Source organism: Suncus etruscus, chromosome 3 (genome assembly GCF_024139225.1).
Source record: "Suncus etruscus isolate mSunEtr1 chromosome 3, mSunEtr1.pri.cur, whole genome shotgun sequence".
Classification (NCBI taxonomy): domain Eukaryota; kingdom Metazoa; phylum Chordata; class Mammalia; order Eulipotyphla; family Soricidae; genus Suncus; species Suncus etruscus.
Window position 1 is genome coordinate 85,547,247 of NC_064850.1, and position 6,030 is coordinate 85,553,276.

The following is a 6,030-nucleotide window of genomic DNA, read 5'->3' on the forward strand; positions in this document are numbered from 1 at the left end:
TGAGGTCAATCTAGATTCAATCCCATATGGTCCCCTGAGCCTGTAAGAATTATGATTTCTGAGTACAAAGCCAGAAGTAGCCCCAAAGCACCACCAGATGTGGCTCCAAACTCAAAACAAGCAAACAAACAGCATTAACATTGTTTCACAGATATGAAAGTTTTGGGTTTCAAATATGCAAAAGAATAGAGCATATTTTAAAAGTACACATTTTGAAGAGGTGTATGAATGGGTATCCTTAAAACACATAATATGAAACATTACTTCAATTGACTATTAACCAATTAACCTTTTCTGATGGTGATTTAGTTGCTGAGTGGTCTGATAAATTCTACTCTATCAGGTGTGAGGGAATGAGAGCTGTAGATGGGGAGTGGGGTGGGAATGGGGGTAGGTGGGTAGGGAGATGGGTGGTGGGTAGAGGGGGGTGTCCATCCCAGGAGGCCAGGGGACAACTGGGAACTGTTAGGAGCCAAGAGGAAAGTGGCCCAGGCATAAACAATACTGGGAATTGGTCCCACAGGCAAACCTGGGAGAAGCAGCACAACAGGAAAGGTCCTAAATTTAACCCCTCCCCCCTTTTTTGTCAACCATAAATGAAATATGCTCTTGGAATGAATCCCAGGATATAGTAGGGCCAAAGTCTGTTCATGTTAACATTTAGCTAGAATATCCCTTAGCACAGAGTTAGCAAAGTTTCCAAGAGTTTCACTACAAACACATTCTCCTCTTTCATTTAGATATTGGACAGAGTAAAACAAATAGTAAACAGAAAAAGGAAGTGTTATTCTTCAAAAGAGCACGCTGAGGGGTAGGAGAGATAGTTCAGGGGTGAAGTTTATTTTGTTTTGTTTAAGTTTTGAGTCATACCCAGTGGTGGGTATTAGGGTTATTCCTGGCTCTGTGCTCAGGATCACTGCTGGCAATGCTCAGGGATCCAATGGGTGCTGGATATTGAACAAAGTATGCTGTATGCATAACAAGCATCCTATATCCTATATTATTCCTCTGGCCCCCAAGATTGGGTAAAGTCTTTTTCTTTTCTTTTTAAAATTTTTTTGAAGTAAAAACACATTTTATTCTAAGGTACTGAGGAAGGTAATAAAGGGGAAGAGAAAGAGAGAGTAAGAAGCTCAAGAGAGAATGAGGGTTTCTCCTAAGGCAAAGAGAGCCCCAGGACACATCCCAGCAGAAAAGCAGGAAAGTAGTTAAGTCCACATTTCAAAAAGGGAGACCCCCATCTCAGGCACCATGTGTAAGTCAGTGTGACATATATGAGACAGCAATCACACATAGGCCCAGGGAGCACATGTTCCTGGGGTGAAGTTTTATTACTTGCATTACATCTACCACCCTGAGTAGGCCTAGAAGCCTCCTGTACTTCTGGGCTGGTTTGGGAGATCCTAGGACCTGAGGAGAAAGTATCTTCAGGGGGCTGAAGTGATTGCACAGCAGTAGGACATTTGCCTTGAATGCATGGACCAGGGTCAGACCCAGGTTCCATCCCCGGCAACTCAAATGGTCCCCTGAGCCTACCAGGAGCAATTTCTTTTCTTTTCTTCTTTTCTTTTTCTTTTTATTTTATTTTTGGTTTTTGGGTCATATCCAGTGGTGCTCAGGGGTTACTCCTGGCTCTGTGGTCGCTCCTGGCAGGCTCGGTGGATTGGTTTTTGGGTCATATCCAGTGGTGCTCAGGGGTTACTCCTGGCTCTGTGGTCACTCCTGGCAGGCTCGGTGGACCATATGGGATGCTGGGAGTTATACCTGGGTCCATCCCAGGTCAGCCATATGCAAAGCAAATGCCCTACTGCTATTCTATCTCTCCGGCTTCTTCTTCTTTTTGGGGAGAGGGGTCACACCCTGTGGCGCTCAGTGGTTACTCCTGGCTCTGTGCTCAGAAATCGCTCTTGGGGGGGCGGAGCAGTGGTGCAAGCGCGCTTGTAAGGTGTCTGTCTGCCTTGCCCACACTAGCCTAGGATGGACCGCGGTTTGATCCCATCCCCTGGCGTCCCATAAGGTCCCCCATGCCAAGAGCGATTTCTTTTTTTGTTTTTGTTTTTTGGGTCAAACCTGGCAGCGCTCAGGGGTTACTCCTGGCTCTATGCTCAGAAATCGCCCCTGGCAGGCACAGGGAACCATATGGGATGCCTGGATTCGAACCATGAAAGGCAAACGCCTTACCTCCATGCTATCTCTCCGGCCCCTCCAGCGATTTCTGATTTCTGAGCGCATAGCCAGGAGTAACCCCTGAGCATCGTGGGGTGTGGCCCAAAAACCAAAACCAAAACAGGAAAAAGAAATCTCTCCTCACAGGCATGGGGACCATATGAGATGCCAGGATTCGAACCACGGTTAGTCAGGATCAATTTCTAAGGCGCAGAACCAGGAGCAACTCCTGAGCACTGCTGGGTGTCCCCCCCTCCCCAAAAAAAGTATCTTCAGGCTCTTGAATTACAGGATAGATGTAGCTGGCTGAAAATCAGAGGGCAATTCCTCAGTGGCTCCTTGGCTACCTGAGCACTGCTTGGGAGCCCCTCCATCCCAAACAAGGGAGAAAGAGAGGCCAAGTTGAGAAAGAAAGCTATAACCAAGTATATTCTACAAAGAGTCTCACAACTGACACTTTGCAGGCCATGTAATTTGAGTGACTTACAGTCACTGACACAGCACAGATCTACATCTGGGAATCTTCTTTCCTTTCACCCCACAGATAAATGGTTGGAGTTGAACCATACATTTCCCGAACAAGGACATTTGTAATTGTCGCCTGCAATAATCTATAATAATTAACATTCATCTACAATTTTTTTTTCTAATTTAAAATTTTTGGGCCACACCCAGTGGTGCTCAGGGATTATTCTTGACTCTGCGCTCAGAAATCACTCCTGGCAGGCTTGGGGACCATTTGGATGACAGGGATCAAACCCAGCTTGGCTGCGTGCAAGACAGACTCCCTACCGCTGTGCTATCAGTCTGGCCCCCAAAAGATCTCACTGTCACTAAAACAAAAGAAAAATATTCTATCCCAAGGAAAGAATTGACTGCATCATGATATGTGCTGGTTGGCTGTGATGATTTTGCAGTGTTAATGGTGTCAACCTGAGCTAACATATATTTCTCATGTTTTACATTAAAACACTGCTTATATAAAGAGATGTGTGTGATGTCTTTATGTGCAAATTAGATTACAATTCATCAAATTATTGCACATTACACCCACAGATGCTGCCAATGAAATAAGAGGGGTCATCTAACTAAAAATGCTTCCATCAGCCAACTGTTTTCTCTGTCCAGTTTGATTCCATATGCCTCATGGTATGAGATGTATGGGGGTCCTAGCACCAAATGTCATGCAAAAAAAAATGTTTTGGAGCCAGAGAGATAGCACAGCAGTAGGGCATTTGCCTTGCATGCAGCTGATCCAGGACAGATGGTGGTTTGAATCCCAGCATTTCATATGGTCCCCCGTGCCTGTTAGGAGTGCCTTCTGAATGCAGAGCCGGGAAGAGCCCAAGCGCCACTGGGTGTGACCAAAACAAACAAACAAAACAAAACAAAAAAAAAGAATTAAAAAAATTAAAAATAAAAAATGTTTTGCAGGGAGATCATATCCAGTGGTGCTCAGGACTTATTCCTGGCTGAGCTCAGAAATCGCTCCTGGCAAGAGGACCTTATGGGATGGTGGCCCTACCCACTGTGCTATTGCTCTGGCCCTGCAGCTTATTTTTATTTCTTGTTTGCAAGGCCAGAAATTGAAACCAGTGCTTCCCATCAATCTGCAAGTCAAGTGTTCTACAGCAGAGCCACACCCAGGCCCTGTACTGCTTTTGCTCAAATGAATGAGACAGTTGGATTCTCTCAAGAATTATATTTAGAATCATAAGTTAAAAAAAAAAAGAGGGATCAGAGAGATAGCAAAGCAGTAGGGCGTTTGCCCCAGACTGCCAGAAGCAGCAATTTCTGTGTGCAGAGCCAGGAGTAACTCCTGACCACTGTCGGGTGTGGCCCAAGGGGGAAAAAAAAAAGTTAGAGAGTGCTAAGTAAATGTAAACTGGCCCCAAAGGCTGTGCCACGAAGACTACAGAAATAACTCAAATGTGACTGGATAGTACAGAAGGTAAGGTACTTGCCTTGTCATAGTTGACTGAGTTCAATCCCCAGCATATGCTCTGAGCACTGTCAGGAGTTAATTCCCGAGTTCAGAACAGAACCAGTGATACCTGAGCATTACTGGGTATGACCCAAAAACTAAAACAAAACAAAACAAACAAAAATCAACTCTGGCAATGGATTAAATACTTGTTCGGTTTCATGTTGTGTTTCAGGGGAGCAAACCACTGAACAGAGTTCAAAATTAGTGAGTGACAAAGAAAACCCAATCAGGCTGGTGCACACATACAATTAATTTTTTCTTCCTGTTTCTTCTCTTTTGGTTAACTGACCATCCTCAGTGGTGCTCAGAGGTAACTGGCTCTGTCCTCAGGAATCATTTCTGGTGGGTTCAGAGGGCCATTTGCAATGCTGGTGATAGAACCCAGATTGGCTGCATGCAAAGGCCTTATGTAGAATTTCCCAACAGCCTCAAATATATTTTTAATTAATGAATAAAGGAAATACTGTAAATACCTATTTAACATGTGTTTATACTGTTCTATTGTTTTTTTTTTTAATGTTCTATTGTTAAGAGCTATTTCTACCATGGAATGTGTTAGAGACCACAAATTGCAAGTCTTTGCTACATATTTGTGTAGACTTGTCACTAATAAATCATTCTTTAGGAAGAACAAAATAGGAGCATAACAATGGATGACTTTTCATTCTTTCTTTTTTGGTTTTTGGGTCACACCCAGCAGCACTCAGAGGTTACTCCTGGCTCTATGCTCAGAAAATCGCCCCTGGCAGGCATGGGGGACCATATGGGATGCCGGGATTCTAACCACAGACCTCCTGCATGAAAGGCAAATGCCACACCTCCATGCTATCTCTCCAGCCCCTCATTATTTCTTTTTTTTTTTTGGTTCTTGGGTCACACCTGGCAATGCTCAGGGGTTACTCCTGGCTCTATGCTCAGAAATCGCTCCTGGCAGGCTCGGGGGACCATATGGGATGCCAGGATTTGAACCAATGACCTTCTGCATAAAAGGCAAACGCCTTACCTCCATGCTATCTCTCCGGCCCCTGACTTTTCATTATTTCTGAACTCAGCATTTCTTTCCTTTTTTTGACGGGGACATGCTCAGGGGTTACTCCTGGTAGAGCCTAGGAGACACTGGGGATCAAACCTAGGTGGGCTTATGCAAGGCAAGTGCTCTACCTACTGTACTTATCACTCTGGCTGCCGCATTTCTTTGTGTCAAATATAGGTCAATTAAGAATTTTTTTGTTTTCAGGCCACACCCATTGGGGTTCCGGGTTACTCCTAGCTTTATGCTCATAAATTACTCCTGGCAGGCTTGGGAAACCATATGGGATGCTGGGGATTTGCAATGCAAATGCCCTACCTACTGTGCCATCACTCTAGCCCCAGGTACATTTTCTTTTGGGGTCACACCCGTCAGCACTCAGGGATTACTCCTGGCTCTATGCTCAGAAATCGATCCTGGCAGGCTCAGGGGACCATATGGGATGCCAGAATTTGAACCACCGACCTTCTGCATGCAAAGCAAATGTCTTTCCTCTGTGTTATCTCTCTGGCCCCAAGCCCCAGGTAAATTTTAAGATTTAAACCAGCTCTTGCTGAAGGCATAGACTGGTGGACTGGTGCTCAAGCAGGAAGCTGGAGTTTGATTTGGGGATAGTACACTGGAACCCTTCAAGCATGGGCCAGAATAGCCTCCAGTATTATTAGACAAGACCAAAAAATAGAAGGGGTTGAGTGTTTTTTTTTGTTTTTTTTTTGGTTTTTGGGCCACACCCGGCAGTGCTCAGAGGTTACTCCTGGCTCTCTGCTCAGAAATAGCTCCTGGCAGGCACGGGGGACCATATGGGACACCGGGATTCGAACCAACCACCTTTGGTCCTGGATTGGCT